Here is a 12431-nt window from a genome sequence, read left to right as displayed (position 1 = left end):
ACTGTGATTTCCACCAAGGAGAGGACACAAGACAAGTAATTGTCACCTATTGAAAGATCTCATTCAGGATCTTATTGATCGAGGAGAAATTGAAATAGAAGGGCATGACCCAAAAACAACCAATAATGATCATCTGATGTTCAAAAATCCACTTCCATCACAAGATCAAAGGGGTCCTTCCACTTCCAGGCGAGGCACTGATACCACGGATTATACACAGGCTGCATATAATTATACTGTAAATCATTTGTATGATGCCAGTGAACAAGTTGCAACTATAACCTTCAAAAGTCCCAACTCAAATTGCAATGTTGTTACACGTCGTGGCAAGGTCACCATAAAGGCAGCTCCACAAGGCACCACCTCCATCCCAAAGCAGTACAATCTTGTGGAACAATTAGACAAAATGCCTGCGCTTATATCCATTTTAGAACTATTGCGCCTATCGCCATCCCATAAAACTATCTTGGATCAAGCACTCCAAGAGGTGTCAGTCCCTGCAAACTTGAATATAGACCAATTTCAAGCCATGGTTGGAAGTCTAAAGTCATCACCTTGTCTCACTTTTTCAGAAAGTGACAACTCTTCCTTCCAACAACCTCATAACGCTTCGCTACACATTGAAGGCTTTATCAACCAGCATAGGATCAAGCGAGTCTTGATCGATAATGGAGCAGGCCTGAATATTTGTACACTACAGTTGGTCACAGCATTGGGATATGCAATAGAATCAGTGGATCCCCATAAGAAGATCACAATCAAAGCCTATGACGATGTAGAGCGTTCCTCCAAAGGAGCTGTGGTACTACCAATCCGAGTGGGCCCTGTAGTAAAGCACATCATCTGTCAGGTTCTGGACCTTCCTCTGCCATACAATCTATTATTAGGAAGACCTTGGATACATGCCATGCAAGCCGTTCCATCTACCTACCATCAATGTATCAAGTTCCCACATAACGGTGTAGAGATCACAATCTTGGGTGATGCAAATCCCTTTGCGTATTGCCATAATATTAGCCATCAACTAGAGATTACCGTTCCTAATAATAGAGAAGCCATTTCTTCCACATCATATATAAGTCCTGCCTCTCTTGCCAGTTCGAACACCACTATACCAAAGCAAGAAAAGCTTAAAATGAAAATAGCAGAGGAAGGTCCTGGGGAATACAACTTGAGTCAACTCTTTTGTGTGGGACAAATGCCCACTTCTCCTAGAACACATGGTAAACCGCAGGAATTACTCCAACAACCACTGATCACGCTAGCATGTGCTTTGACACCTTTCATCCCTAGAAAGAGTCAAGAAGAAGAACCCAAGATGAGGACTTAGCAGAATGGATCTATAAAGATCCCATCACCACTGATATATCGCAAGCTATGCTTCCTAGGGATCAATATGGCAAAGGTCTCCTCATTATGCAAAGAATGGGGTATGATGGTCAGAGTGCTTTAGGATATTGCAAACAAGGATGACATGAATCTCTGCTGCCGGAATTAAAACCCAAAGGTAATATAGGTCTAGGCTTTGAAAAAGAGATCTTTCCTAAACTCAAATTCAAAGGAAAACCCAGCAAACCATTATGTCAGCCTATTACAAAAAGGACACCTTTCATTATCAAAGCAACATCGAGCACCATCACAACTGCCCCACCGAGGCTCAGAATCCCAACACAACCATCACTAATGCCACTCATCCCACCAAGCGAACCTGTAATCCCATCAATAGTACCATTAGCAGCAACAACTGTATCGGAACCCGCAGCAACATCTATGGCACCAGCAGATCCAGCAGAAGCCACTGAGTCAATATTACCGATACTCCCCGTACCAGATTCTTTAATCCACATCGACCTTCCTGCAGCGCTGATCACTACAAAGGTACATCAACCAATCACACCTGCAGTATTTAACTCAAAGGACATCCCAGTATGGTATAGTAATCAGATGCTGGAAAGTGATTCAGAGACCGACTCACATGAATGGGAATTTGATTATGTACAACTTAATACTTTAGATGAGGAAGACACATCACCACCTCCACCACGCAAAGACATCCCTGTTTACGGAGAAGCACAGATAAAGACCTCTTGGGTTCCTAAGCTGGAAACATCTTCCACAGACCCTACGTCTCATCCTACGCCTGATTCTGACAGGGAGAGTACCATTAACGACCTTCACCATAACATCTTAACCCTCACTGATACATCTAACGCACTTAACCTAATCAATGAAGTAATGCCCATTATCGACCCTGAACTCATCGAATGGAACCAACCAAATCTCCCATGTCTTGACCTCTTCCAAAATGATGAGGCCATCATTGACCTTTTGGAATTAAGGGATAACCTACCAAGTGGGGATCACAAAGCTGGATTCGCCATTGAACTTAATAGCGCAACATACTTTGGGGCCGATGCCAAACCCTTCAGTTGCAAAAATATAGCAATAAAACATGGATCTTCCAGTGAAAACCACACTGTGGCACAGTTTGATCCGACAAAAGTAAAAAGAAAGAGCGTATCCAACGGTGAAAACCTCTCTGAGGTGCCTGAGGATGAAGCGTTTGACATCCTCCCTGCTAGTGCACAACAAGAATGATCAACGATTCTCATCAAGGAAACCAATGAATACAATGTGGGGACTCCTGAAAATCCTCACCTCATACATCTGGCATCTCTTCTCACTCCAGAGGAACAACCTAAATTTATAGAGTTCTTTCAAAAGCGTCAGGTCAACTTTGCATGGTCATATGCAGACATGCCTAGGCTTGATCCTGATTTAGTCATGCATCACCTCACTATCGCAGAAGGAGCCAAACCTGTCAAGCAGAAGCTTTGTAAGATGCATCCTCAAATTACAGTGCTAGTCAAAACAGAACTCAAGAAACTCCTAAATGTTGGTTTTATTAGACTAATTGATTATGCAGAATGGATCTCCAATATTGTGCCTATCGACAAACCAAAAGGGGGGCATCCGCATTTGTACTGACTTTAGAGATCTGAATAAAGCCTGTCCTAAGGATGACTTCCCCCTTCCAAATATCGACATCATAGTGGATCTGACGACAGGACATTCCATGCTTTCACTCATGGATGGCTTTTCAGGATACAATCAAATAAAGATCGCACCAGAGGACCAACATAAGACAACCTTCACCTGTCCATGGGGCACATATTGCTGGAATGTAATGCCTTTTGGTCTCAAGAATGCAGGAGCAACCTATCAAAGAGCCATGACCACCATCTTCCATGACATGATGCATACTATGGTGGAAGATTATGTGGATGACTTACTAGCAAAATCACTTACCAGAGAAGGGCATCTCCACATCTTAGATAAAATCTTTGATAGACTGGAACAATACCATGTTCGACTCAACCCAAAGAAATGTGTCTTTGGAGTAACCTCCGGGAAGCTTCTAGGATACATTGTCTCAAGCAAAGGTATTGAGGTCAACCTAGCAAAGGTAAAAGCAATCATGGACATGCCACCACCAAAGAATATTAGTCAGCTAAGGACATTACAAGGGCGACTTCAATCCATCCAAAGATTCATTGCATAATTGGCTGATAAGTGTCACCCATTCACACACTTGCTACACAAGAATATCCGCTTTCAGTGGGATGCCAAATGGCAGCAAACATTTCAGACGCTTAAAGACTATCTCATGAATCCACCATTGCTGATGCCACCAGATCCAAGTAGACTTTTGTTACTCTATATCTCAGCAACAAGTACAACATTGGGTGTACTATTGGCACAACATAATACAGAAGGAAAAGAGTGTGTTGTTTACTACATCTCTCGCACACTGGTGGGCTATGAACTCAATTACACACCTATTGAGCGAGCTTGCCTAGTAGTAATCTTAGCAGCCACTAAACTGAGGCACTATCTATTAACACACAAAGTACAACTCATTGCAAAGCTTGATCCACTCAAGTATTTACTCAGCAAAGAAGCATTGATAGGTCGCTTGGCCAAATGGGTGATGATTCCAAGTGAATTTGACATCGAGTATGTAGACCATAAAGCTATCAAAGGTCAAGTTATTGCAGATCAGTTGGCCGATGCACCTCTCATAGGTGATCATCCTCTCATTTCCAATTTTTCAGATGAAGAGATATTCATGATCACAACAGCACAAACATGGAAACTAGACTTTGATGGTTCATACACTAAGCATGGCTCGGGGGTAGGCATTCTGTTTATCACACCTCACGGTGACAGCATCCCGAAGTCTTACAGGCTCAAATTTCTGTGCACCAACAACATAGTAGAGTATGAGGCCTTGATTACAGGACTCAGGCTAGCCGTCCAATGGAAATTACAAGAACTACAAGTATATGGTGACTCACAACTGGTCATTCGACAAGCAACAAATGAATATCAGACCAAGGATGATAAACTCATGCCATATAAGCAAATGGTGGACAATCTAAAGACATCATTTACTACTATCACTTTTGAGCAAATACCAAGAGATCAGAATCAAGCTGCTGACGCTATGGCTACCATCACATCTCTCCTAGATCTTCCACAAAATTCAACACGCTATAAGTTCTTGGTAGAACAGCTTTGGATTCCCGCTTATGATATCCCCGAATCCGAAATGATATGTCGCCTTGTCGGTTCTGAATCCCCATGGTATGGTGAGTTCTACTCCTATCTCCGCGATCACACCCTTCCTCCCAACCAATTGAATAACCAACGTAAATCCTTCATTTGCCAAACTGCTCGATATACCATTATTGCCGAAACCCTATACCGACGCGGTCTTGATGGTACTCTCCTTCGATGTCTGGAACAAGGTGAGATAACAAAGGCTTTGGAAGAAGTCCATGAAGGAATTTGCGGGACTCACTCAAGTGGTCCATCACTAGCCAAGAAACTCCTGCGCAATGGATACTATTGGCCATCTATGGAAAAAGACTCCTACTACTTTGTTAGGAAGTGCAAGAAATGTCAAGTTCATGGCGACCTGATACATGCACCAACCCAGGAACTGAAACCAATCACGACACCATGGCCTTTCTGTCAATGGGGCCTTGACCTTGTGGGTAAAATCCATCCATCTTCATCCAATGGCCATAAATTCATTATTACCGCCACTGAATATTTCACAAAGTGGATCGAAGCTGTTCCACTTACCCAAGTCACTGGCAAGCAGATCGCCTCATTCATCCTCAACTACATCATCTACCGGTATGGTGTGCCCATGTCCATCATCACAAATAACGGTCTTCCTTTCAAAAATCAGGATGTCCGTGAACTTTGTGAGAAATTTCATATCCAACACCGCTTTTCCACCCCCTATTACCCACAAGGCAATGGTCAGGCCGAAGCATCAAATAAGAACATATTAAGAATCCTCAAGAAGACAGTCAATGATGCTGGCCGTGACTGGCATGTTCAACTAAATCCAGCGCTATGGGCATATCGAACTAGCATTCGAACCCCTACAGGTGCAACTCCTTATTCATTGGTCTATGGTGTAGAAGCTATCTTGCCTATTGAGGTTGAGATACCATCATTACGGGTTTCCTTGCACAATCTCATCGATGATGAAGCTTACAGAGTATCCCGTCTTTAGGACTTAGAGTTACTTGATGAGAAACAACAAGCTGCATACAATCACCTCAAAGCCTATCAGCAGCGTATGAGTAGAAGCTACAATTACCGAGTTAGATCTCGTACATTTGAGGTAGGTGATCTTGTTCTATGAGAGAATCCTCGCAACCAACCAAACAGAGAACATTAGGGCAAGTTTGAATCAAACTGGCTGGGCCCATATGTTGTCACTGCTGTATTCGGGTCCGAGGCATATCAGTTGGCTACATCAGAAGGAGAACCGCTTGCAGATCCAATCAACAACATGCACCTCAAAAGGTTTTACACATAAGCTGCACAGAGCATTAGGCTCCCATATATACTGGCAAAAATACCAAAAACATTCAGAAAAATGTCTTGAAGAAATACAAAAACATTCAAAAAGTAAAGAAAAATCATGCATCCAAACGGTGAACAACCACTCCGGTGGCACCTTGGGTAAGTGCGATGGTGAAAACCTAGCAAACAGGCGCCACTCGTAAAGACAATGGCTCCAGTATCTTTCAGGCTCGTTGCAATCACTTCATACATACATCCATCCATCCATCAACCATGGCTTGTTATAAATCTACAAATCCAAGAAAGTACTGCATGCATCCTACATCCCGCTTTTTTATAGTCATGTCTAAAAACTGGGGGCAATGCCTTTAACCTATTGATGGAAGTGGATTCTACATTGTCTTGTGATTCATTAAAGTTCTTCATTTAAAACTATCTCACAAAATCCAAAAAAAAATTCAAAACAATTCAAAATCCAAAAACATTCAAAACAATCACCAAAATATCAAAAACATTGGAAATCAAATCAACAAAATCCAAAAACATCAGAAAACATCAAAAATCAATCAAAAACATGGCAACACCTTGTACATACTCATCCGCACAGATACAAAACAAACATTGTGATATACTCCACAAAATGACCACTTACCAATCAAACCATACAATCAACATCAACAAATCGGAAATTGTCTTTCAACCAAGGATGCATCCTTCCTTACTAAAACAAAGACAAGATGACATTTTCTTTGACAAGAAAATTCTGTTTACGCTATCAAATACTTGGTTGATTTATGGGCTAGTTATTTATATCAGGTTCCTACAATATTGTTTGTGTATCTTCGGTGCATTATTTCAATGAAGTTCTGGGGCATGTACTAATGGTGTTTACGTGGGAAGTTCACCAAGCTACGTGATCTTATGCCAAATGCAGTCATAGATCATTACGGCTTGCTGACTACAACGCATACCTCGACCATATGAGCATGAACCATTACCAAGGATCCTTATTCTTTATTCTTTATGTATATACTGTTTGTTTGCAGGAACATTGCTCTTCCTTTGGTTCCTTCCCCCTCATCCAATTTGGATAAAGGTTTTTATCTCTTAGTACGGTATGCACTTGTCTCAGGATATGATCAGCCTAAGATCAAGGAGGACGATCCAAGTCATGCATGAACGGAGATAATCCTTGTTTGTTCCGCAAGAAATACTTTGGTCGACTTGACCCTTATATCAAGTCGTTTGTATTAACTTGCTATATAAAATCCATGTAAGGAATACTCAGGTCATCTTGAATCATTATGTCAAGATGCTTGTATTCTCTTCCAACATTTTAAAGCTCAATGATGAAAATAGAGCACTATGGATCGTCATTTCATCTCATCTATTTATATCTTGCATTCCATTGCATATCACCCATCCATTCATTCATTCATATGTAGGCTTTATATGCAAAAGTGACCATTAAAGATGGTCTTGGATACAATCACGACCGAGTACTCTGATACATCATCAATGCATCATGCAAAGTCTTAAAAACCTTGCATTCCTCATGGTCATATCATCATCACATTTAGGTGCATCTTGCATTAAGTCCATTCATGCCATTTTGAAAACTTAATATTGCATATAGTTCATTTTTGACATTAGTTTTCATTAATCATTTGCATCATTACATCAATCATAAATAATTAGATTCATTCGTGGGATCAAATTGTATTTGATTGTTTTAAATCATTTACTAGGCATTCATTTAGTGTCAATTATCCATCATCATTTCATCATTCTTTATCATTTATTATTGCATACATTCATTTATAGTTAAAAGGTGCATTCATTCATCCATTTTTAAGTATCTTATTATGCTCATTTTAGGATTCATTCACATTGCATTCATTATCCTCTTTTTAATTGCATTAAGGTGCAGTTATTAAAACCATAAGTTATAATATCATCACATTATCATTTTTACTTAAAATCATATTTAAGCATTTAGAATCATAAATCCATTTGTTTCCAAACATTGGTTCATACCATTTTATATATATATCCATTATACATATGCATTCATTTAAACATTATCATATAAACATTTGTTTATCCATATTACATTCATCTAAACACATCTAGATGCATATCCATACATAAACATCATTCATTCAACCATTGCATTAACATCATCGCCTAAATCATCTCATCATTATATTGCAATAGGAAACACCAAAATCCTGTTCATAAATCATCATAAGCATACATCCTCATCATGGCATTACATACATAAGGCATTACATCAAAAATCAAACAAATCATACATATATAAGCCTGCATTCATATGTCAGTATCCCACATCATAAATCATCATAAAAACATGCATATAAGAAACATCTCATCAAATGCATACATATACACATATCCATCTAAGCAATCACTCATCATCCTGCATAAACATCCATACATATCAACTGCATATCATCAAAATATGGGATCTCCTCATATATATCATCTCATATATCAGAGTACAATGAAGTCTACAAAATCGGCTACCAAGAGCCATCCAAGATACAATCCAAAAAATAAACAATGATACAATACATATATTAAAAAATGCTCTCTCAAATGCCACTCTAGCCAGATGTTGTACCACCATCGCCACCTGCTCCCCCACTGGTGCCTGCACCACCTGATCCATCTCTCTGTGGAGGCCTCATCGAACCCCCACTCACTCCTACATCCCCTGATCTCTCCCTCTGCAGAGGACCCATCACACCCCCACTGCTCTGCACCCTCTGTGATCGCTCTGATCTGGCCTGTCGCATCTGAGAATAGCTAAGAGCTCGCTGACTAGCTAGCACCACCTGCTCATATAAACCCCGCCAGTAGTCTATCTCTGCCTGTGCTCGTCGCATCTCCCTCATCACCTCCCCCGTAGGTCCCTGTGCTCCTACTCCAATCCGGACTCTCTCCTGCAGCTCTGCCAATCTCTCCACTGCACTATCCCTCTCCTGCAGCACCACCGCCAGCTCTGACTCCCGTGCAAATAGCTGCACATCCCTAGCCGCCACCTCCGCCTCCAAATCCTCTATCCAGGTCTGCAAATGTGCTATCATATGATCTCGAAGATCTCTAGTGGCTCCCTCCCCGGTATCCATAGCCGCCTCACCTGTAGAACCCTCTCCAGTAGCTCCCTCCCCTCTGTCCATCGGGATCTCCGTCTCCATCCCCCTCCGACCCAGCCGAACTCCTCCCTATATCAATGGTCCCTGCGCTATCTGTAGAGGTAGTCCACCTCTCCCTCTCCGCTGAACCCACATCCCCAACCCACCACCTCCTCCTCCTTCTCCTCCACCTCTTCCTCCTCCACCTCCTCCTCCCTCTCCTCCACCTCCTCCATCTTCCCTCGGTCCTCAACCTCTTGCCCTCCTCCATCTCTATCCCCTCTCATCCTCAAAATCTGGGACTGGCTCTGCTAGATCAGATATCCGTAGGATCGGGTGCGCTGCATGGTACTGTGTATACTCATCTAATACTCCTACATCCATGACCCTCGGTCGTATATCCCACGGTCTCGCCTGTAGCTTCTGAAACTCTTCCAGTGCCTGATCATATGGTAGCACTGGCCCCCATGCGTACCTCTCCCGAATCACCCGAGCATACTCCCCCAATCCACTAGGCAGTCCCTGCTGCCGTCCAAACTATCTCAGCACTCTCCCGAGCAACTGTCTCTCCACATGATATGAGGTCCTCCCAATGAGGAATCGGGTCATAAAAACATAAGGCAGTGCCTCTGCATCATCATCCCATGGCTCACACTCCAGGTATGGTTGCCATATAACTGCATCCAGATCGTCCAGTGCCTGCTGCCACCACTCTAACTTCCCTAGGTGGGGCTGACTCATCATGCCGCTATACATGAACATATATGACTGATCTACTGCACGAAATCTCAGACTCACTGGTCGAGTCACTGGTAGGTGCTCCCAAGCCTAAATATGCAGCAGCGTCACTCCCACTGCTAAGGAACCCCTCCCCCGGTAAACTACCTCATGAAGCTCCTGGTACAAGTGCGCCAGTTCGCACGACCCCCACGCAAATCGGGTCCCCTCGGTAATCATCATCTCGATCACCTGCCCCCATCCCACGGCCAAACCATGTAATCACCTGTCTGGACAAAGAAGTCCTCCCACGATACCTGATAAGACTGCTGGTAGAGGCTCATATAATGCAGCTATCTCCTCCCAGGCAATCGAGCCATCATCAATAAAAACGTCCTCATCAAACATCCTCTGAACTGCAAGGGTCCCCCAAGATCTGTCATATGTGACCAGCTCCCCCCAAATCGGAATCCGCAGGATGCACCACACATCCTCTAGGGTCACTATCATCTCCCCCTGTGTTAGATGGAAGGTGCACGTCTCGCTGTGCCACCGCTCAGCTGACGTTGTGATCAAACCGTGATTCATCCGAATCACAAGCATGTGCATGACCTCATATAATCCAGTAGCAGTAATACAATCTATCTCTGCCTCTGTCAATCGATCCCGCAACCCCTATGTCGCAGGATGTCTCTCGCGTAACTGCAACACGCCTAGCTCCTCCTGCACATGGAGACTCATCAATCATCATCAGTTGTTTTGTTTTTAGATTTTCTTAAGTTTAAACCTAGACTATCAACAGATACTTTAATCAAGTATCTTCAGGTCTCAACAGGTAAGCAATCATGGCCACCTAGACTTCAACAGACATTTATCCTAAAAATGACCTAAGTCTCATCAGGCTGCTATGGTTCAAAACAACTCCCACTTCACATTGCCATCCATCCATCATTGGCATTGGGAGATTTTCTTCATCCAAACTGGGGCATCTCTTTATCCTAAAATAAAAGCGCTATTTTACCAACAAAAGTGCTAGTTTCTCAACAATAGCGCTACAACCCTAATAATAGCGCTCAAACTACAAATGCGCTAAAACAAATACACAGTAGCGCCAAACAAGATCAATAGCGCTCAAACAAGCCCTCAATAGCGCTTATTGATCAATAGCACCTAAACATGCATATAATAGCGCTAAAACATTTCAAAAGCGCTTAAACAATAGGCCAATAGCGCCATTGCGACACCATAGTGCTAGTTAATTGAGCAAAAGTGCCAAAACCATAGTTTCAGTGCTCTTGCTCCGACTTGACTTAGACTCAGTAAAAAGCCTATAAAAAATGCTTAAAAATTCAAAATTCCAATTTGCGTACCGCTGGTCCGTAGTCGTCTGGCCGCTGGAACCATCAGACTCGCTCAAATCTATACTCTGTAATTGGTATCAGCATCATGACTGCTGCTCACTCCTCCAAAACGTCACTATCAGAGCTCTGGTTTCACACTGGTCGTGGTCATAAATGATCATGTTTTCATCCCTTTCACCCCATTTATACCCTTCACCGTCACCATAACTTCCCCCCGCTCACCGCCGTGGTCCCTGTAAACTTCCCGAGCTCCCCATTTCTCCATTTTACCCCCATTTTCTTCTATTTTTCACCCGTATGGCTAACTCTTTTTCTTCTAAAACCCTGCCAATTTTTATTCTTTTTCGAGAGATCACCCGATTTTTTCAAAAAATTTTGGTCCATCTCTCGAGGGGGCATACCACCCATTAAATTAACATTTTATGGGGCATTTTCTTCACACCAGTTTTTCTTTCTTTGAAACGACACGATAAACCGCACCGTCTCAAAGAGGGGCAAATGTAGTCACACAAATCTGTCTGGCTTAATTAAATAAATATTCACTATTTATTTGATTAAAAATCTACTAGCCATCAGTTAATTAAATTAATATTTAATTAATTTATTCTCCAAACATTCTCCTATTAATTAAATAAATTATTCAATTTATTATAATTAATTCATTAAACCAAATTCCAATCAATTAAATAAATAAAATCTATTTATTTAAATAAATCCCCCTATTCCTCTTTTAAATAAATTAAATAAAAACATTTATTTAAATCATTATCCCCCCCCCACTTGCATTTTCCTACAAATGCAACTTGCACACATTTATTGAAATAAATGAATTTTTATTTTAATAAAATCTTATTTTCCCTCACCCACCAAATCCAATTGCATTCTTAAAATCTCCTTCTAAATTCTTCTAACCCCTTCCTAATTAGCCTAATCCATCCCCTAATTATTGTCACATTCCTAAGCAAAATGAAATCACTTCTCAAAGACTTCAAAAGTCTTTGAAAAGCATTTAATGCTTTGTGTGTTTAACAAATTAACCCCCAAAGTCTTCCAAGACCACTAATGGCTCTTACATGACCATTTATGGCTCTTACATAACCATTTATGGTTATTTCAAACTTGTCCCTCCAAGCATTTATTGCTTTGACCTTATTTATCCTTCTTGCCTTTGCACAAGAGTTTATCCATTGGATAAAAGCTTTATTCTTTGAATAAAGAGTTTATTTATTCAACTAACCTTGACTTTAACTCCCAAGGTCATATCAAGCATTTAATACTTATTCCCTCTCCTCTCAACCTATCTCAC

Source organism: Cryptomeria japonica, chromosome 3 (assembly GCF_030272615.1).
Source record: "Cryptomeria japonica chromosome 3, Sugi_1.0, whole genome shotgun sequence".
Classification (NCBI taxonomy): domain Eukaryota; kingdom Viridiplantae; phylum Streptophyta; class Pinopsida; order Cupressales; family Cupressaceae; genus Cryptomeria; species Cryptomeria japonica.
This window is presented reverse-complemented; position numbering follows the sequence as displayed.